Source organism: Hemitrygon akajei, chromosome 8 (assembly GCF_048418815.1).
Source record: "Hemitrygon akajei chromosome 8, sHemAka1.3, whole genome shotgun sequence".
Classification (NCBI taxonomy): Eukaryota; Metazoa; Chordata; class Chondrichthyes; order Myliobatiformes; family Dasyatidae; genus Hemitrygon; species Hemitrygon akajei.
The window spans coordinates 64619362-64642578 of record NC_133131.1 but is presented as its reverse complement, the minus strand read 5'-3'; the positions used below and the strand labels follow the sequence as shown (position 1 = coordinate 64642578).

General features: G+C 47.0%; 1 protein-coding gene and 1 long non-coding RNA gene across 3 annotated transcripts in view; both read right to left on the bottom strand.

The window, feature by feature from the left end:
• LOC140731939 (SLAM family member 5-like) overlaps positions 1–23217 on the bottom strand; it is a 460463-nt gene that overhangs the window by 171187 nt on the left and 266059 nt on the right. The gene's annotated exons all lie outside the window — the stretch shown is intronic.
• On the bottom strand, positions 1592–9131 carry LOC140731938 (uncharacterized). Its single transcript, XR_012099945.1, has 2 exons — positions 9041–9131; positions 1592–7069 (listed from the first exon to the last, which is right to left on the bottom strand). It is a non-coding gene; the product is annotated as an uncharacterized lncRNA (long non-coding RNA).

Sequence of the window (23217 nt, the reverse complement as noted above, 5' to 3'; positions counted from 1 at the left end):
ATATGGGATGCAGGGTTTAAGGGTCGGCACAACATTGTGGGCCAAAGGACCTGTACTGTGCTGTACTATTCTATTTTCTATGTTATATGTCCTATGAAAATAATTGATCTGCCATAACTTCCTGTTCCTATCCTCTCTGTCTCATGGCACAGGCAGCAATCTCGAGATTACCACCCTTGAGTTCCTGCTTTTTAACTTCTTTCCTAACTTCTTATATTCCTCCTTCAGGACCACATCCCTACTCCTATCAATGTCATTGGTCCCCACGTGGACCACGACATCTGGCTGCTCACCTTCTGTCCTGAGAATACAGAAAACTTGATCAGAGATATCGCGGACCATAGAACAGACCATCCGAGATTCTCAATCTGTCCCACAGAACCTCTTATCTGTCCCCCTAACTATCGAATCCCCTATCACTACTGCTTTCCTCTTTTCCCTCCTTCCCCTCTGAGCTGAGGGTCCAGTCTCGGTGCTAGAGACGTGACCACTACAACTTGTCCCTGGTAGATCGTCCCCACCAACAGTATCCAAAACAGTAAACTTTTTGTTGATGGGTACGGCCACAGGGGTGCTCTGCTCTTTCTGTCTATTCCCCTTCCCTCTCCTGACAGTCACCCAGTTAGCTACCTGTCTCCTGACTTTTGGGGGTGACTGTCTCCCTGAAACTCTAATCTATTATTGCCTCTGCCTACCAACTGATCCCTAATTCGGTTGACAGGAGCTGCAGCTGGATGCAGGTGTAGTCATCAGAGACTATTGTGTTGTCCCTGATCTCCTACATCCTACAATTGGAGTACTGGACTGCCCTATCTACTGCCTCCTTTACCAACTCCTGTTAATTAAGTTAATTAAAGAAAGAAACTCATCCAGCCTTACCTCACTGGGAGCAAGCTCGTCCTCCGCCTCTTCTCACCAAAACCTCTTGAGCCAAAGCCTCAAAGCTCCACTCCTTTACTGGCCGCTCTGCTTGAGCTACCCCCTTTTTATTTGGTTGAGCTTCTCAATTTTCGATTGCTCAATCAAACTGCTGGATCACCTGACCTTGATAGCCCAAATCATCTGCTTTCTGCTGAGTCTGAGCTATTCAAATCTTGATTGACTTGATTGCACAATCCAGCTGCCAAAGCCTCAAAGCTCCACTCCTTCACGGACCCACTCACTCACTCGCCGCTCTCCACTCCCGGTGGAGGTAGTGCTGCCTCTACTTGTTTCTGGTTTATTTGAATGGCCTCCCCAAGGCTTTCGCTGTTTCAATAGTCTTTTCATCTGTCCATATCGGAGGCGTGTTACCTCCTCCCAATGGGGTCTGGGATCCAGCAGGCATGGGGCGCCCAATTGGAACCTCGAACTGAGTCAATTTAGTTCTTTGGTTGGCCTGATTTTGTAAGGTGTACAGGACGATAGGCAGTGCCTCAGGCCATTTTAACCCAGTTTCTTGACATGTTTTAACCAACGTATGCCTTTGTATCCTGTTCATTCGTTCCACCAGCCCAGGGGACTGGGGTTGATATGAGAGGTGGAATTCCCAGCCGAAACCCAGAGCCTTACTCAAATGTTTCAAAGGTACATTTAATGACAGAGAAATGTATAAATTATATATCCTGAAATGCTTTTACTTCACAACCATCCACAATAACAGAGGAGTGCTCCCAAAGAATGAACAACAGTTAAATGTTAGAACCCCAAAGTTCCACCCAGCTCCCCTCCCTCCTGCAGGTAAGTGGCAGCAAGCAACAATCCCTCCTTCCCCCCCCCCACCAGCAAAAAGAAACATCGGCACCCACCACTGAGCACTCAAGCGTGAGCAAAACAACAGCAAAGACTCAAGCTTGCAGTACTCCAAAGCCTACTTGTTCACCCAGTATTCGACATACCACAGGCTCTCTCTCTCCCTAATAACTCAATTCCCTAATCAACTTCTAGTAAAATACATTCCCCTGTCGCTTTGACAAGGGTCCCCAAAGTGGGGAATGATATCCTTAATAAGGGTATTGACCACAGTTCTGGTATCATATTTCTGGGGTGGAAAGGCCTCCATCCACTTATCAACTATTACTAACAAATATTTAAACCCCCCTCCTCCCCCCACACTAGCTGCCATGTGCTCAACGTCAACCTGTAGGTTAACGAAAGGAGTCTCTGCCAGGGGCACGTGAATAAATGTAGAGGTTGATTTCCTTCTGTTATATGTTAGGCAAATTTTACAACCTCGTACAGTGTGCTCGGCCACTGCTCGTAGACCCAGTGCAGACCACTGTTTTGATACCTGATGTATCATACTTCCTTCCTACATGCCCCCTTCTGTAACTCATATGAACGAGGACGTGTGGGAGACTCTGGAGACAAACCGGCCACCCACCAGAGTGCCACCACACACTGCTGGAGTCAGGAACACGTTTGGCCTTTTCCTGCAGTGGGGCAGAACTTTGGGTCGCTACTAGGTCCTCCAGGGTGGGCCGTGTGGGAGGTATAATTTACACGCTGCTTGGCTGCTGCATCAGCTGCCACATTGTCCTGTGCTTCAGGATCTGTGGTACCAGTGTGGGCGCCGTATTTGATTGTTGCTGAACTATTTGGCAGCTGCACCACCTGTAGCAGGTTCACCATCACACTGGCGTGTTGTATAGGCTTCCCAGATGAAGTAATAAATCCCCTATTTTCCACAGGGTCCTGAAGTCATGTACTACCCCACAGGCTTAACCAGAGTCAATATAGATATTGGCGGTCTTCCCGGCAGTGAAGATACAAGCCCGGGTTAACGCACAGAGCTCGCCTGCATCAGAGGATGTGCCGAGGGGGAGGGCTGACGTTACTATCTCCACTACATTCAGGCAATCATGGGGTTGGGAGGACCAGGGAGAGGCATTAAAGTGGAAGGATTTAGGGCTGGTGCTCTTTGAAAAGAGAGGTTAGGTTTACATAGCAACATCACTTTTTAGCCGGTTCGGTGAGGTACGGTCAAATGCTGTGTTGTTGTTGAGTTGAGGAGCGGCAGCACTGAGTGGGGAGTGAGAACGGTGCAGCCATGATGTAAGACCAATAGCATGGCCTTTCCCACCATAATGGAGGTGGTGGCCACAGCACAGAGGCAGTGCGAACCTCAGGGGGGCAGAAGGGTCAAATAGTCAGCTACAGACCACCGTGTTCTTGGGTCAAGACAGCACTAGCAAACCCCTCCATTTCATTCTCAAATTTCAAGAAGGGGTTATGGTCTTGACAAGACCTATGTGATGTTTATGTGGAGTCCATAATTTGGGTTCACTTGGTGGATTTCAGCAGGTCCTGACCATTGGGGTTGGTGGGGAATGGCCATGTCCTGACCATTGGGGTTGGCGGGGGGTGACCATGTCCACCATTGGGGTTGTGGCAGGAGGTAACAATGAATGACCATTGAGTTGGGGCAGATAATGACCATGTCCTGACCATTGGGGTTGGGATGGGGGATGACCATGTCCAGACCATTGGGGTTGGGACAGGGGATGACCATGTCCTGACCATTGGGGTTGGGATGGGGGATGACCATGTCCAGACCATTGGGGTTGGGACAGGGGATGACCATGTCCAGACCATTGGGTGTGGGGCAGGCAATGACCATCTTCTGACCATTGGGGTTGGGAAGTTGGATGACCATGTCCTGACCTTTGGGGATATGGCAGGGGACGATGACAAGAAAATGTATTGTGTGGGGTGAGGGGTATTCATAATAATGTCCAATTTGGGCTTCAGGAAGTGTAGCCTGGGTTCACGACATCGGGACACGTTCTCTTCATCATGGGACACATACTTCAGCGTGAAAGGAGGTTTCAGGGATCAAAAGACATGGGACGCTAGTGTATCTAGGAATAATTGTGTCTGGGCATGGAAAAAGCCAGGGTCTAAATAAACTTCGGCAACTAGTCTCTCCAGACCAAAACCTATGGCCCCACCAAAGAACTTAACAAATAGGAGTAATGCCATCTGACCCATTGAACCCGCTCTGGCATTCAATAAGATGATGGTTGATCTGTCCATGGACTCATCTCCACCTACCTGCCTTTTCCCCATATCCCTTAATTCCCCTACTACACAAAATTCTATCGAAACTTGTCTTAGATATGTTTACTGAGATAGGCTCCACTGCTTCTTTGGGCAGAGAATTCCACAGATTCACCACTCTTTGGAAAAGCAGTTCCTCCTTATCTCCGTACTAAATCTAATGCCACAAATCTTGAGGCTATGTCCCCTAGTTCTAGTCTCATCTGCCAGTGAAAACCACCTTCTTGCCTCCATCTTATCTATCCCTTTCATAATTTTATCTGTTTCTATAACATCTCATCTCATTCTTCTAAATTCCAGTGAGTACAGTTCAAGGAGACTCGATCTCTCCTCATAGCCTAACCCCTTCATCTCTGGAATCAACCTCGTGAACCTCCTCTGCACCGCCTTCAAAGCCAGTATATCTTTCCTCAAGTAAGCAGACCAGAACTAGACTCAGTACTCCAGGTGCAGCCTCACCAGTAACCTGTACAGTTGCAGACTCTTGAATTCAATCCCTCTAGCAATAAAGGCCAACATTCTATTGGCCTTCTTGATAGTCTGCTGCACTTGCAACCCAACCTTTTGTGATTCATACACAAACACTCCCAAGTTCCTCTGCACAGCAGAATGCTGCAATTTTTTTTACCATTTAAATAATAATCTTCTCTTCCATTTCTTCCTTTCAAAGTAAATGACCTCACATTTACCAACATTGTACTCCATCTGGTATGCCATTGCCCACTCACTTAACCTATCTATATCTCTCTGCAGACGCTCTGTATCTTCTGCACAATTTGCTTTTTCACTGAATTTAGTATCATCAGCAAACATAGATACGTTACACTCAATCTCCTCTTCCAGATCGTTAATGTATGTCATGAACAGTTGCGGGCCCAGCACCAACTCTTGTGGCACTCCACTCAGTACTGATTGCCAACCAGAGTAACACTCATGTATACCAACTCTGTGCTTTCTATTGGCTAACCAACCCTCTATCCATGCTAATACATCACCCCCAATTCTATGCATCCTTATCTTATGGATAGGTCTTTCATGCGGCACCTTATCAAACACCTTCTGGAAATACAAGTAAATAACGTCCATTTGTTCCCCTCTATCCACTGCACTCATTATATCCTCAAAGATCTGCAGTAAGTTTGTCAAACAGGATCAGTATTGGCTGAATCCATCCTGTGTCTGCCTGATGGATCCATTTGTTTCCAGATGCCTCGCTATTTCTTATTTAATGATAGCTTCAAGCATTTTCCCAACTACAAATGTTAAACTAACTGGCCTACACTTACCTGCCTTTTGCCTACATCCTTTTTTGAACAATGGCATGGCATTTGCCATCTTCTAATCTGCCTGGAAATGCCCAGAGTCTAGGGAATTTTGGTAAATTGTCAGCAAAGCTTCTATAACTTCTATAACTTTTTCTATGATCATCTTCTATAACTTCTGCCCTTACTTTCAGTATCTTAGGATGCATTCCATCAGGACCAGGGGACTTGTCTATCTTCAGGCCCACAAGTTTGCTCAGCACTACCTCTTTAGTGATAGCTATTGTAAAGAGGTCCTCACCTCCCATTGCATCCATAACAACTTTCTTTGGAATGTTACATGTGTCCTCCACCGTGAAGAACGACACAAAATAATCATTCAAGGCCTCTGCCATTTCCTCATTCCCAATATCAATTCACCTTTCTCGTCCTCCAAGGGACCTACATTCACTTTAGCCACCCTTTTCCGCTTTATATTATTATAAAAACTTTTACTATCCTTTTATATATTTTGTGTTAGTCTCCATGTAGACAAGACAAGAGAGATGATTGTGGACTTCAGGAAGGTGCCTGTCGATCACTCTCCATTGCACATCAGTGGCTCTGCACATCAATAGACAGTCTAATCTGGACCTACAACTCCTCCTCATTCATCAACAAGTCATAGCAGTGTCTGGACTTCCTGAGGAGACTGGCCCCATTCCAACAACTCTCTACAGGAACACCATTGGAAGTGTCCTGTCTGGCTGCATCATTGTGTGGTATGGAAGCTGCGAGGCATTGGACCACAGTCCCTACAGAGGACAGTAAAAGCCACCAAAAGTTCACAGCTGTCTCCTTCCACCATGTGTGTCACATTTACTGGGAGTGTTGATAAAAGAGCCCAAAGTATTGATGAGGACTCCTTCCACCCATCTCAAAATCGCCACCACCATCAGGAAGGAGGTACAGAAGCAACAGGACTGGGACTGACAGACAGGGAACAGCTTCTACCCCCAGGCTGTGAGACTAATGCCTCCCCTGTCAGCACCGAGATCTCGTCACTCGGATAGTGAACAGCTTACTGGTCCTGCAGACTACATGTGCTCGGAATTACATTTTATTATTTGTGGTAATAACGTGATGTTTTATGTGTTGTGTGTGGTCTACGTCTTGTGGGTGCGCCACACTCCAGAGGAATATTGTTTCATTTGGTTGTAAATAAAAACAGTCAGATGACAATAAACTTGAACTTGAGTTAGTAATTGGCAGATAATGGAGGCATCCGGTACCAGAGGGCATAGGTTTAATCTGAGGAGTAGAGGCATTCGAGGGGATCTCAGGAAAGCAAGTTTGCAACTTGAAACACAGTTCTCTTACAAGATTTGAAAGTATCTGGTGAGCTGTCAAAGCACAGAGGCTACAGAGCAGGTGTTGGTGAATGGGTTTGGTACAAATGGTACTCGGTGAGTTGTACGAACAGGAAGGGTGAAGGATGGGGTGGGCAAGTTACCCGATATACATGTTCTACCTACCCCACCCACACCTACCCTCATGGGGGCACTACCTGGGCCACAAGAGAAACCCATTGCCATATCTGCCCCTCCCACCATCCCCATCCTGATTTAATATCGAAGCACTCGCAACAGTGGCTGTAGAACACGGATCACATCCATGGAGGATGGTTGTCTCCTGGTTCACAATGGGTGGGTCATTTGAGGGGACCTAGGAGCCTTGACGGTGTCATGCACGGTGGGAGTAACCTCCATCGTCTCCACTTGACTGTGAGCCTGCAGAGAAAGCACAGATTTCAGAGACGAGATGCAATCCTGGACACGGTAAATGTAGGTGGGGGACAAGACCATTCTCTCATTCTGCAGATACCCTCATTCCTCAACACTACCTACCCCTTCACCAATCTTTATATTATCCACAAACTTTGCAACAAAACCACCAGTTTTGTGATCAGAATCACTGACGTATAGCATGAAAAGTCCCCAACACCAACCCCTGTGGAACACCACCGGTCACCAGCAGACAACCAGACAAATTCCCCTTTATTCCCACTCTTTGCCTCCTGCCAATCAGACAATCGTCTGTCCATATCAAGAAAATGTGTAATTTCTGGAAATCCAAGCAACACCCACGGAATACTGAAGGAACAGAGCAGGCCAGGCAGCGTCTATGGAAATAGTCTCAGACTGACCCTTCGTCAGGACTGGAAAACAGATGAGAAGTCAGAGACAGAAGGTGGGGTGAGGGGTGGGGAGGAAGAAGTACAAGGTGGTAAATGATGGGTGAAACCGGGAGACGGGGAGGGTGAAGTAAAGAGCTGGGAAGTTGATCGGTGAAAGAAATAAAGTTCTGGGAGGGGGAATCTGATATGAGAGGCAAGAAGACCATGGAAGAAAGGGTAGGGAAGGGCACCAGAGGGAGGTGAAGGGCAGGTAAGAAGATAAAGTGAAAGAAGGAATTGTGAATGGGGGAGGCAATTACCAAAAGTTTGAGAAATCCATGTTCATGCCATCAGGTTGCAGGCTACCCAGATAGAATACAAGGTGTTTCTCCTCCAGCCTGAGTGTGACCTCAGTGCTGAAGCAGAGGGTGTTGTGGACTGACATGTCAGAATGGGAATGGGAAGTAGAAATGACATGGGGGCCATTGGAAGATCGTGCTCTATCCCAGCCAGCTCTCTCTCATACCTCTGTAATACCCATTGTACCACTAATAAATCTCACTTCAGCTTCTCCCTCTCAGACTGCAGGAGGGAATATATCATATCATCATCACTTCCTTCTAGGGATCCTTTACCTTAAGCTCCCTGATGAAATCTGATCAAATGGCAGTGACTGGGTGTGAGAGTTTAATCTACCCCAGTGACTGGGTGTGAGGGTGTAATCTACCCCAGTGACTGGGTGTGAGGGTTTAATCTACCCCAGTGACTGGCTGTGAGGGTATAATCTACCCCAGTGACTTTGTGTGTGGAGACAGTGCAGCCCGGTGAATGGGTGTGTGGGGGAGTGTATCCCAGTGAGTGGACACTGTACCCAGTGACCGAGCGGGTGCGGGGGTGTGGACAGTGTACCCCAGTGACCAGGTGTATGGAGGGGGAGGACAGTGCACCCTGTGACAAGGAGTGTGTGGGTGGGGCGACAGTGTGCCCTGTGACCAGATGTGGGGGGACAGGGTACCCCTGTCACTGTGTGTGTGGAGGACAGTGTATCCCAGTGTCCAGATGTGTGTGGGGGAACAGTGTACCCCACTGAATGGGTGGGGGGACAGTGTACTCCAGTGACCGGGTGCAGGGGAGTAAGTGTACCCCAGTGTCTGGGTTTGTCTGTGGAGAGGAGCTGTGACAGTGTACCCCGGTAACTGAGTGTGTGGGGGCAGTGTACCCCTGTATATGAGTGGGAATGGAATCTTGCTGCCCTGGTTGAACCAATATGAAGGTCACTGTTCAGTTTGAGGGGGATTCTCTTTGTTTATTGCCCGGGATCTCACAGAGCCTTTGCTTATGTTGCTCAGCTCTGTGGAATCTTTGACAGGACTGCAAGGGCGCTCAGCTTTGGCTCTCGATGAGCCTGTGATTGTCCTTTGTGCCAGCAACACCCAGTGGTCTGAGGATGGTCCGAGGACATTAAACTAGTACCCCTTCCCTAGTTAATGTGGCTGTCCTTCAGACTGTGAGAGTGGTCCCAGGGGATTGAAGAGTTCAGTCTGCAGTTTCCCCTCCCTTCACAGGGTAATACATCTCCTCTTACCATCTCGTTTCCCTCTGGAGGCTGCCGGTTGGTTGCTGTTCTGTTTATTGCCTGAACTTCTGAGTAAATAGTGCAGGTACTTGGGTCTGTGGAGTAGAGAACGAAGAGATGAACCACAATGTTTCCTTCATACCCTAATTACTGTCACCCCTCTGCACCAGATCCACTTCAAAGCCCCCATCTCTCCTGAACCCCCCTATCTCTCCTTTCCCTCCCACCCTCCACGCACTGATTCTCTGCTCCCTCTGCCATCCTTATTCCTTCCTCCAACCACCCACCTCCTCCCTCTCCCACCTGCACCCCATCTCCTATCGTCCCCACACACCAACTACATCCCTTCTCCCACCGTTTGTCCCGAGATGTGAGGGTCAGGATGTGAGACACCTGCCTATACCGCTCCCCTGCTCCCCGGCCCTGCCCGGTCCTTCGGGTAGGACAGTTGAATACTTGCCTCCAGGCCTGCTCCCTTCTGTTGTCCTCTGGGTGGAATATATCGAGCGAACTAAATCCCTTTTCTTAATGGCAAACACAATGCTGACTATGACTCCAAAGGTAAATCCGACTGCAATGACTGCAATGATCAGCGTGCCGTTGCTGTTTGACAATTTGTCAGCTACACCAGGAGAGGAGAAAAGCTTCTGTGAATAATTCCATCCTCACGCTTCCAGTGAGGGAAGATCGATGGATCAATTCCATCCCACCTCCGGACGAAGAAAAGTCCCATTCACTCCATCACTGATTCCATCCATCACTCCCCTCCACTCCATTACCCCACATCACACCCCTCCCCTCCATTACCCCTAACCACTCTCTTCTCCTCCTTTACCCCTCATCACTCCCCTCTCCTGCATTAACCCACATATCTCCCGTCATCTCCATTAACCCTGTCACTCCTCACATCACTTCTCTCCATTACCCTCAATCACTCCCATCCATTCCATTGCCTCTCATCATTCCCCTCTCCATTAACCCTCATCTCTCCCATCCCCATCACCTAGAACATTCATCACATTACTTCCCTCCATTACCCCACATCACTTCTGTCCCCTCCATTACCCCTCATCACTACCCTCCCCTTCATTACCCCTCATTACTCCCTTCTCCTTGATTACCCCTCATCACAACCCTCTCCTCCATTAACTCATATCACCCATCCCCTCATTTACCCCTCATCACTCCCATCCCCTCCATCATCCCTCATCAGTCCCATCCCCACCATTGCACCTTATCACTCCCCTCTCTTCCATTACCCCTCATCACACTCCTCCCCTCCATTACCCCTTAACACTACCCTCCCCTCCATTAAGCCTTATCACTCCCCCCTCCATTACCCCTCATTATTTCCATCCCCTCCACTACCCCTCATCACTCCCCTACCCTTCATTATCCTCATCACTACCCTCCACTCCATTACCCCTCATCACTCCTGTTCCCTACATTACCCCTCATCACTCCCATTTGCTCCATTACCCCTTATCACTCAAATCCCCTCCATTATCCCACATCACTCACATCCCCTCCATTACCTCTCATCACTCCCTTCCCCTCCATTACCTCTCATTACTACACTCCCCTCCATTAACCCTGATCACTACCCTCCACCATTACCCCTCATCACTCCCCTCTCCTCCATTACCCCTCATCACACTCCTCCCCTCCATTACCCCTCATTATTTCCATCCCCTCCACTACCCCTCATCACTCCCATACCCTCCATTATCCTCATCACTACCCTCCACTCCATTACCCTTCATCACTCCTGTTCCCTACATTACCCCTCATCACTCCCATCCACTCCATTAACCCTCATCACTCAAATCCCTTCCATTATCCTACATCAATCACATCCTCTCCATTACCTCTCATCCCTCCCCTCCATTACCCCTCAACACTACCCTCCCATCCATTACCCTCATCACAACTATCCCCTCCATTACCCCTCATCACTTCCATCCCCTCCACTACCCCTCATTACTCCCCTACCCTCCATTATCTTCATCACTACCCTCCACTCCATTACCCCTCATCACTCCTGTTCCCTACATTACCCCTCATCACTCCCAATTGCTCCATTACCCCTTATTACTCAAATCCCCTCCATTATCCCACATCACTCACATCCCCTCCAATACCTCTCATCACTCCCTTCCCCTCCATTACCTCTTATTACTACACTCCCCTCCATTAACCCTTATCACTACCCTCCACTCCATTAACTCTCATCACTCCCCTCCCCTCAATTACCCCTCATCACTACCCTCCCCTCCATTACCCCTCATCACTCCTGTCTCCTCCTTTACCCCTCATCACTCCCCTCTCCTCCATTAACTCTCATATCTCCCATCCCCTCTTTTACCACTCATCACTACACTCTCCTCCATTGCACTACAATACTACACTCCCTCTATTACCCATCACTCTCTTCCCCTCCATTACCCCCATCACTCCCCTCTCCTCCATTACCCCTCATCACTCCCATTTGCTCCATTACCCCTTATTACTCAAATCCCCTCCATTATCCCACATCACTCACATCCCCTCTATTACCTCTCATCACTCCCTTCCCCTCCATTACCTCTCATTACTACCCTCCCCTCCATTAACCCTTATCACTACCCTCCACTCCATTAACCCTCATCACTCCCCTTCCCTCAATTACCCCTCATCACTCCCTTCTCCTCCATTACCCCTCATCACTCCCCTCTCCTCCATTAACCCTCATATCTCCCGTCCCCTCCATTAAACCTATCACTCCTCACATCACTCTGTTCCATTACCCTCAATCAGTCCTGTACACTCCAATACCACTATCATCCCCCTCCATTACCACTCATCCCTCCCCTCCATTACCCCAATCACTCCTCACATCACTCCCCTCCATTACCCCTCATCAGTCCTTTCTCCTCCATTACTCCTCATCACTCCCCTCCCCTCCATTTCCCCTCATCACTACCCACCCCTCCATTACCCCTCATCACCCCTTCCATCCATTACCCCTCATCACTCCCCTCTCCTCCATTACCCCTCATCACTCCCCTCTCCTCCATTAACCCTCATCTCTCCCGTCCCCTTCATTAACTCTATCACTCCTCACATCACTCCCCTCCATTACCCTCAATCTCTCCCGTGCATTCCATTACCTCTCATCACTCCCGTCCATTCCAATACCCCATTAATCTCCCCTCCATTACCCCTCATCACTACCCTCTCCAATAACCTTCATCTCTCCCATCCCCATTACCTCGATCACTCCTCACATCACTCCCCTATGTTTCCCCTCATCACTAACATCCCCTCCATTACCCCTCATCACCCTGTTCCCTTCATTACTCCTTATCACTCCCATCCACTCCATTACCCCTCATCACTCAAATCCCCTCCATTACCCCTCATCACTCCCCTCCCCTCCATTACCCCTTATCACTCCCCACTGCTCAATTACCCCATCTCTCCCTGCCCCTCCATTACCACTTATCACTCCCCTCCACTCCATTACCCCTCATCACTCCCATCCCTTCCATTACCCTTCATCACTACCCTCCCCTCCATTACAACTCATCTCCACACTCCTCTCCATTACCCATCATCACTCCCCTCCCTTCCATTAACCTCATCCCTCTCCTCCATTAACTTTCATATCTCCACTCCCCTCCATTACCCCTCAGCGCTAACCCCCATGATCCCTCATCACTCCCCTCCCCTCCATGAATGCTCATCACTCAAATCCACTCCATTATCCTGCATCACTTCCATCCACACTAACCCCTTATCACTCCCCTCCCCTCCATTACACCTCATCACTACTCTCCCCTCCATTACCCCTCATCACTCCCCTACACTCCATTATCCCTCATCAATCCACTCTTCTCCATTCCCCAAATCACTTCCCCCCACTCCATTACCCCTCATTAATCCACTCTCCTCCATTCCCCTCATCACTTCCCTGCACTGCATTACCCCTTATCACTCCCCTCCGCTCCATTACCCCTCATCACTACCCTCCTCTCCATTACAACTCATCTCCACACTCCCCTCCATTACCACTCAGTGCTACCCCCTCCATGACCCCTCATCACTCCCATCCCCTCCATTACACCTCATCACTACTCTCCTCTCCATTACCTCTCATCACTCCCTTCTACTCCATTAACACTCATCACTTCCCTCCCCTCCATTACCCCTCATCACTCCCCTACACTCCATTACCCCTCATCACTCCCCTACACTCCATTATCCCTCATCAATCCACTCTTCTACATTCCCCAAATCACTTCCCCCCACTCCATTACCCCTCATCAATCCACTCTCCTCCATTCCCCTCATCACTTCCCTCCGCTCCATTACCCCTCATCACTACCCTCCTCTCCATTACAACTCATCTCCACACTCCCCTCCATTACCACTCAGTGCTACCCCCTCCATGACCCCTCATCACTCCCATCCCCTCCATTACCCCTCATCAATATCTTCCCCTCCATTATACCTCATCACTCATGTTCCCTTCATTACCCTTCATCACTCCCATCCCCTCCATTACCCCTCATCATTCCCTCTCCTCCATTACCCCTCATCTCTCCTGGTCCCTTCATTAACCCCCATCAGTTCCATCCCCTCCATTACCCCTCATCACTCCCCTCCCCTCCATTACCCCTCATCTCTCCCCTCTCCTCCATTTTTTGAATACTTTATTAACAATTTTCCGTTTTACAAAGACAAAACATAGAAGACATACAAAACAATACCAAGGAGATGCAGCTCCAGGTGGAGCACAGACAAATCAAATCAAAAACAAAAACAAAAAGGCTGCCAGACAGTTTACAAGATTGCATAAATAGACTTAAAATAAACGTTGACACAATAGTGGTATCACGGAAGCAATGTAAAATAAAATGAATAAAGGAATCCGGCTAGGCACCACCCCCACTCATGAGATGAGACAGGTCAAGGTCACTATGTATGTGAGGTAATATGACACTGAGCCAAGAAAGGCCCAAGAAAGGCCCCCACATTCTCTCAAATATATTCTGTGTACTGGGTTTGTGCAGACACAGTCTTTCCATTTGTATAATAGACAACATCTCCTTGAGCCAGTGTGCAAAGGTAGGTGGGGTAGTAGACTTCCAGGTCAGAAGAGTAAGTTTCTCAGCCACCACCATTCCGAGATGCAGAGCAATCTGCATATCGTGCGGCAACTCGAGAGTCACTGCAGAACATCCAGAGATGGCGAGGTCGTGATTGGGCTGAATGTCTCTCGAATAGGCTTTTGAGAGCCACTCAAAAATTGTATAATGTAGGGCAAAACCAGAAAAGATGTGCTCGTGAGCCCTCAGCAGAGCGGCACCAGTCGCAATCAGGAGACACAGATGGGAAGATGCGATTCAGTTTTGTTTTTGAATAATGCAGTCTATGCATCACCTTGTACTGGATTAACCTGTAGCGTGAATGTTGAGGCATAGGTGGAAAGTGGAAAGCAGGAAGTGAGGAATATTTAACAACAGAGGCTTCCAGCTATAGCCATGAAGGTTTTTCTTCGGTCTCAGCACCTGCACATTTCCAGTATGTAAGAGCCCTGGAGTTAGTAATGTTTGAAAATTGCCAGACCAAGACCGCCCTTCTTAAGAGGTTTGTGTAGGTGAGCCTTAGATATCCTGGGTGATTTATAGCCCCACACAAAGGGCAATATGATAGAGTCAAGTTTCTTAAAAAAGGATGCACTTAAGTATATACGAGGAAATCTGCAGATGCTGGAAATTCAAGCAAGACACACAGAATGCCAGTGGAACACAGCAGGCCAGGCAGCATCTAGAGGGAGAAGCACTGTCGACGTTTCGGCCCAAGACCCTTCGTCAGGACCACCAGCATTTTGTGTGCATTTAAGTATATAGGCAGGTTTTGAAAAAGATATAGAAACCTGGGTAGGGTCACCATTTTGATCGTATTTACCCGTCCAATCAGTATCCTCAAATACCAGTTGCAAAATGAACAATACAACAGCATAACCTGAGAGCCAGTGTCCAGTATGGCTCTAGCATAAATACCCTCAATCCATAGAGACACACTGGAGCTTGACCCACTAAGACTTCAGAAATAGGGTTTTTTTGCTTTTGGGTGTTCCTTGTACACCGTTTGGAACGTGTTCCCCTGAGACACCAGGCTGTTCCCTCTCTCTGAAGTTTTCCAACTTCTACCTGAAGTGTCCCTCTTAAATACAGTTGTAGCAGACAATACCAGTTGCTCCCCTTTTGAAAGGACCACATTCAATAGCAGTCCTCTAGAGCTCAGTAAACGAGTGCGGGGAGGGGGCTTGTCTTACAAGGCTAAAAGCGATCATGTCCTGAGACTGTCCGCCCTTCACCACTTGGTCCACCCTTAATTGATTCACCTCAGCCAGTTGAATGGCTCCTTTACGCCGCAAGCAGCTCAGCTCTCCATCAAGCAGAAAAATGTAGGCAGGAAGCTTTTCCCCTTTCTCCTGGAACATGATCCTAAACCCCAACATAAGCTCCATTGGCCTTCCCGTCATGTCAAAAACACTTTCTAGTGCATGCATGGAGCCCATAGAAGTAGCAAAGGACATTTGAGGATGTCTCACCTCAGCAGCCGGAGCTGTCTTTTCACATTCTCTGACACTGCCACTCATCCAGCAGCTGAGATGTCTGCTCTGCCCAAATCTCATATTCCATCTCCCCATCGGGGTGGGCTTCAGTCCAAGAACATTCTCAGCCTACGATAACTTTGACTCTCCATCAGTTCACATTGCTACGTATCCACCAGGGACGTAATTGCTGCTACCAACTCAGAATGCTCACCCCTCGCTGGATGACTCAATAGACCTTCCACATCAGACCACTCATCCCCTCACTCCGCAGCAACGAGAACAACTTGTCTTTAAAGTATTCACCTTCAGCTTCCAATTCAGCACCTTCACCTACATCCCCTCCTCGCTGAAAGTATGGATGGTCCATGGCCCTGCCTCTCCCTGGACGCCAATACTACCGGGCCGACCCATTTCTGTCATGCCATTGCTAGTCTGAACTAAAACGACATCTGTGCCTGCCCTCTAGTCAAACTGCTTTCCCTAATACTTTGACGGTGATCGTATCTTTCCCTAATACTTTAACAGTGATCATAGCTTTCCCTAATACTTTGACAGTGATCGTAGCTTTGACGGCACTGAAAACCCTAATCAACAATTCATCTGGGCTGTGGATATCGATGCCGCTCAGAACACAAGCCTTAGTTATGTGTGATCACTTTAAATCGCACCAATGCTTAATGCCTGCCTCATATCTTAATCACTTTCCTGGATAATAGTTTAACACAGGCTGAAACACAAACCCACTTAATCAATTCTCAACACAAACAAGAGAAAATCTGTACGTGCTGGAGAAACTCAGCATTTTTTGTGTGTTAATCACTTCAACAAATTCAATCTGGGACGATAGCCCCCACAATGAAATCCCTTTTCACTGGGCGTTTCTAGAGACGCGGCTCGTTAACCCCTCGTTAACAGCCACCGGACTCAGCGGTGAGGAAACCACCTTTCCAGACTCCGTATGTCTAGGGTCGATATAACTTTAGTCCCATCAAACCTGGGAAGTTGGCATGTCTCGCCCACCTGAACCCCAATTTCTGTGAATTCTGTGTAATTACTGCTCCCATGCAATCGCCCGGTGGCAAAAAATAACAGAATGCACACTGCACAAAATTATAAAGAAAGTATATTTATGAATGTTAGCTTAACCAAACAGTTAGTATAGAAAAGAAAGAAAACAAAAGGACCCATCATTATTAGACTGTCGAATGAGCACAGGTTGGAGCTCAAACCTTCCGATGTACTGAGAATCCTGACTCATTTTCATCCATCACTACTTGAATTCCCCCTCTTGGGCTCTATCAGACTGCGCAATCCCATCGGACCAAATCCTATGGTCAGTTCTCTTGAGCTTCTCTCTCCATCTTCTACCGAAAAAAGACCTTGACCCACCTCAGTTTCGCTCACAAAACCTTTCCCCCAGCATTCTCTGGAACCTTCTCCCAGTTTCATCATCCTGATTGGATGACACAAGATTCCTAAGCATCCTAACCCAAACACTTCCAGCAGCACACACTGCTTCCACAGAAAACCATTCAATGAAATACCCTACAACTTCAGCAGCAAAATCTTTACTGGGGGTTGCACTAGAGGAGATAATTTAAAGTGAGAGAGGTGAATTTTAAATCAGATGTGAGAGGAAAGTTTTTTCTCTCTCTCTTTTAATAATATACCACTGAAAGTACTGAACGCCTAAAATAAGCTGTGTTGAGTGGAGGTAGAAGCAGATACATCAGGGACTGTAAGAGATGTTTAGATAGGCACGTGAATATAAGGAAAACAGAAGGATATGGACATTGTGTAAGCAGATGGGGTTAGTTTACAGGTACAGGGGCCTCAGGACATATCCCACCAGGTTCAAGAATTTATTACCCCTCAACCACCGGTTATTCCCTCTGGTCTTGAACTGGGAGTGGAGGTGGGGGGGGGGGGTACTCTTGAACCAGAAAGAATACCTTCACACTCCTGAATGAATATATCAAGGGGTAAAACAGCATTAAATGAAGTTTTACAAAGTCTGTCCAGTTTCTTATACCATCTGTGACAAAGTAGCCAGTGAACTGGATTGCATAGAGGCAGAAGGAGTTCTTTCGAAGGTTGCCTGGAGTCCATGGGTAACGCCAGTGGTCCAGCAGCCAAGAATAGGTCTATCAGGATCTGTGCTGATTTAAAGGTCACCATCAACCCAATACTGAAAGTAGATTGATACCCTCTGCCCAGGATAGAGGATATCTTTGCAAACCCACCTGGAGGGAAACATTTCAGCAAAGTGGACAGCTGAGGCCTACCTACAGAAGGAGATGGAAGAAGAGTCCAAAATGTTTCTCACCATGAACACACACAAAGGGCTTTATCACTATAATAGGGGTATTTCTGGAGTAGCATCTGCAGCTGTACACTGGCAGAAAGCTCTGGACCAGGTGCTGCAAGGCTGCCCAGGCACTCAGTGTTACCAGAATGGCTTAATTGTTACCAATGAGGATAAGAAGGAGCATCTCCAAAATATCAAGACAGTGTTAAAAACATCAAAAAATTATGGGTTCAGAGGACGACACAAGTATGAATTCTTCAAACTGAGCATCACTTACTCTGGTCACACCTTTGACACACAAGACTTACACAAGTGTGCTGGGAAAATTCATGCAGTGGTGGATGTCCCAAGGCCAAAGGACGTATTTCAGTTGCAGTACTTTTTTATGATTTGACAATTACTATTACAGGTTCCTGCTACTGTGCTCCACCCCCTGAACTCATTACTACAGATTATGAAGAAATGGCAATGGAGAAAGCAATGTGAGGTGGATTTCCAAAAGGCAAAGGAACTGGTGACATTGGACACTGTACTCACATTTAATGTCCTGGTTAAGAACATGTTTTATTGTATTTCTTCACTTATGCTGTGAGGTATTTTATTTTAGCAGTTTTTCTGCAAACACGGTGTGCTCAGTTAGTTAAGTGTTTTTGGCTTCAGCTGAGATAAGGAGCCATTTGTTCAACTTAGGAATGTTACGTCAGCCAGTGGAGTTGGCCTTGTAACAGGTTGTAAGTCTGTTCAGTGGGATGCCATGAAACATTTGAGAGAGCTGGGTGGGATCAGACTTCTGAGGAACAGTGGGCTGGCTTTGATTTGGCTGATGTTGGAAGAAGAAAGTGTGGAGAAGAACACAGGGGAAGACACTCGCAGAATCCCGCCTGAAGGGGAGACCCTGTTGCAAGAATGTGCAGATGAATAGCACAGAGGAGGAGTTAGCCAGTTTGTTTGTGACATTTTTTGAGGGAAGTTCGACCAGTGGCTGGAGACGTGGGTTCAACACCGTGAGTAAAGCGATACACCCAACTACTTTAGAAACGAGCTCTGATGTTTATGTGCACATTTAGTCTGGTTTAACTGTAATGGTCCCTTTTTTCTTAACTTTTACTATGAAATGTTTGTTAAAGTTGAAATATCTGTAAATATACTTGCACTGTAAGTTTATGCTGGTGTAAGGTATAAATCGCATAGAGGCAGAAGGAGTTCTTTCCAAGGTTGCCTGGAGTCCATGGGTAACGCCAGTGGTCCAGCAGCCAAGGATAGGTCTATCAGGATCTGTGCTGATTTAAAGGTCACCATCAACCCAATACTGGTGGTGGTATTAAGAGGAATAGATAGAGAGGACAACAAGTGCCTCTTCCCCAGGGCACCACAAGGCGACGTGGCTTTAAGGTAAGGGGTGGGAAGTTCAAGATGGATATTAGAGAAAGGTTTTTTACTCAGAGAGTGGTTGGAGCGTGGAATGCACTGCCTGAGTCAGTGGTGGAGGCAGATACAGTAGTGAAGTTTAAGAGACTACTGGACAGGTATATGGAGGAATTTAAGGTGGAGGGTTATATGGGGGGCAAGGTTTAAGGGTCGGCACAACATTGTGGGCCGAATAGTCTATACTGTGCTGTAATGTTCTTTGTTCTTTGTAAGGTCTGTTATTTCCTGGCAAACGACACCTTGGCACGGGAAAGCATTCACCGCAAATCTGCATTCCCTCAAGGGGAACATTCAACTTTCCTATTTGGTTAAACCTGAATCATACCAGCCCTAGGTATGTATTGCTTATTGAAGTAATGCCTTCTCACCATTACCCATGCAATACTGAGTCATGTGGCTGTTGGCCAGAGTTAGCCTATGAACTGAGTTGGTTAGAAGCCTCAGTGAGAGGGTTATCCACATCATCCAGTGAAGCCTACCCATGATGCCTCACCTTACAGAATAGGTGTAATCATGTCACATGTTCTGAGTGATGTAGGCTTTGCATCACGCTTCCTAACCGCTGCAGATAAAAATCATGCACAGATTGACAGAGGCATTGAATCCGGTTTGGGGCATAAAACATTTCAACCAGTACTTGTATGGTGAGAGTTCACCCTCATTACTGATCATCAACCACTGGTGTCCATTTTCAATCCACAGACGGGTGTTCCACTAACAGCAGCAGCACAGATGCTGAGATGGGCTCTGATTCTTGTAAGACACAATTAGAACATTGACTACAAGAGAATGACTAATCATGGAAATGCTGATGGATTGTCCTGTTTACCCTTAGAAAAGGAACTAGCTGCAAAATTTACATAAGAGGACACATCCTTTGATGCATTCACCCTCATGCAAATCGAACGTCTGCCTGTTACAGCAGAGCTGATCCAAAGGGAAACCAGAAAAGATCTCTGATCTACATGGCCACCCAAAATGACTGGAGTGTGCTGCAGAAATTCCAGTCCCCACATTTTTACCAGCACTGGGATGAACTTGTCCTTGATGGAGTTTTCCTTGTGTGGGGATTGAGAGTTGTTGTACCATCCAAGCTGACAGCTGGAGTGTTGGAGGACCTACATGCCGGTCATCTAAATGTGGTCAAAGTGAAAGCTTTGACTTGAAGCTTTGTCTGGTGGCCTCGGATAGATCAGCACATCGAGCAACTTGCCATGCACTGTTCAGGTGAGAAATGGAAAAAGTAGATAGTAGAAAGAGAAGGAATCTGATAGGAGAGCAGAGTAGCCTATGGGAGAAGGGAAGGAGGAGGGAACTGAAGGGAAGTGAGGAGAAGGGGTAAGAGGAAAGCCAAATGGGAAATGGAATCATTTTGGGGGTTTTAACCAGGCCAGCTTGAAAAAGTCACTAAATAATTATCTTCAACAAATCATAAACACACTGGACCACTGTTACACCGCCATTAAGAATGCCTACCGTGCTATTTCGCGCCCTCACTTCGGGAAGTCTGATCACCTGGCTGTACTTCTACTCCCTGAGTATAGGCAGAGAGTGAAGACTGCAGCACCGGTCAGGAGGACCAAGAAGGTTTGGACCAGGGAAGCACAGGAGCGCCTACAGAACTGCTTTGAATCGGTGGACTGGACTGTATTCAGGGATTCATCTTCAACCCTGGATGTGTAAGCTGCAGTTGTTACTGACTTCATTAAAACCTGTGTGGATAAGTGTTTGCCTATGAGAGCATACTGTATAATCCCAAACCAAAAGCCATGGGTGAATCAGGAGATTCGCTGTCTGCTGAGGACGAGGTCTGTGGCATTTAAGTCTGGGGAGCCAGGTCTGTACAAGAAAGCCACGTATGATGCAGGGGGCTATTTCAAGAGCAAAGAGATGATTTTGTGTGAGGTTGGAGACGAGATCAGATGCATGTCAAATCTGGCAGGATTTGCAGGATATTATTTCCTACAAAGTCAAACCCAACAGCATAAACATAAGATCATAAGAAATAAGAGCAGGAGTCGGCCATCTGGCCTGTTGAGCCTGCTCCGCCGTTCAATATGATAATGGCTGATCTGGCCATGGACTCTGCTGCACCTACCTGCCTTTTCCTTTTAACCCTTAATTCCTCTATGATGCAAAAATCTATCCAAACTTGTCTTAAATATATTTACTGAGGTAACCTCCACTGTTTCATTGGGCAGAGAATTCCACAGTCTCACTAGTCTCTGTGAAAAGTAGTTCCTCCTCATCTCCGTCCTAATTTTACTCCTCTGAATCTTGAGGCTATGTCCCCTAGTTCTAGTGTCACCTACCAGTGGAAACAACTTTCCTATTTTATCTGTTGCTATAAGATCTCCTCTCATCCTTTGAATTCTGGTGAGTACAGTCCCAGGAGACTCAATCTTTCCTAATAGTCTAACATCTTTGTCTCTGGAATCAACCAGGTGAACTTCCTCTGCACCAACTCCAAAGCCAGTATATCCTTCCTCGAGTAAGGAGACCAGAATTGCACACAGTACTCAGGGTGTGTCCTCACCGGCACCCTGTACAGTTGCAGCGTAGCCTCCCTGGTCTTAAATTCAATCCCTCTAGCAATGGAGGCCAACATTCCATTTGCCTTCTTGATAGTCTGCTGTACCTGCAAACCAACCTTTTGTAATTCATGCACAAGCACTCCCAAGTTCCTCTGCACAGCAGCATGCTGCGATTTTTACCACTTAAATAATAATCTGATCTTCCATTTTTCCTTCTAAAGTGGATGACTTAGTCTGCCAGACACTTGCCCACTCACCTATCTATATCTCTCTGCAGATTCTCCGTATCTTCTGCACAATTTGCTTTTCCACTGAATTTAGTATCATCAGCAAACTTAGATACACTACACCTGGTCCCCTCTTTCAGATCATTAATGTATGTCGTGAACAGTTGCGGGCCCAGCACCAACCCCTGCGTCACACCGCTCACCACTGATTGCCAACTAGAGTAACACCCATATATTCCAACGCTCTGCTTTCTATTTCTGCTTTCTCCTCTATCCATGCTAATACACCAACCCAACCCTATGCTTCCTTATCTTATGGATAAGTATTTTATGTGGCACCTGATTGAACGTCTTCTGGAAATCCAATTAAATAACATCCATCTATTCGCTTCTATCCACTGCACTCATTATATCCTCAAAGAACTCCAGTAAGTTTGTCAAACAGGACCTGCTTTTGCTATTTCTTATTTAATGATAGCTTCAAGCATTTTCCCAACTACAGATATAAACATATAACAATTACAGCACGGAAACAGGCCATCTCGGCTCTTCTAGTCCGTGCTGAACGCTTACTCTCACCTAATCCCACTGACCTGCACTCAGCCCATAACCCTCCATTCCTTTCCTGTCCATATACCTATCCAATTTTACTTTAAATGACAATATCGAAACTGCCTCTACCACTTCTACTGGAAACTCGTTCCACACAGCTACCACTCTCTGAGTAAAGAAGTTACCCCTTGTGTTACCCCCAAACTTTTGCCCCCTAGCTCTCAACTCATGTCCTCTTGTTTGAATCTCCCCTACTCTCAGTGGAAAAAGCCTATCCATGTCAGCTCTATCTATCCCCCACATTATTTTAAATACCTCTATTAAGTCCCCCCTCAACCTTCTATGCTCCAGAGAATAAAGACATAACTTGTTCAACCATTCTCTGTAACTTAGGTGCTGAAACCTAGGTAACATTCTAGTAAATCTTCTCTGTACTCTCTCTATTTTGTTGAAATCTTTCCTATAATTCAGTGACCAGATCTGTACACAATACTCCAAATTTGGCCTTACCAATGCCTTGTACAATTTTA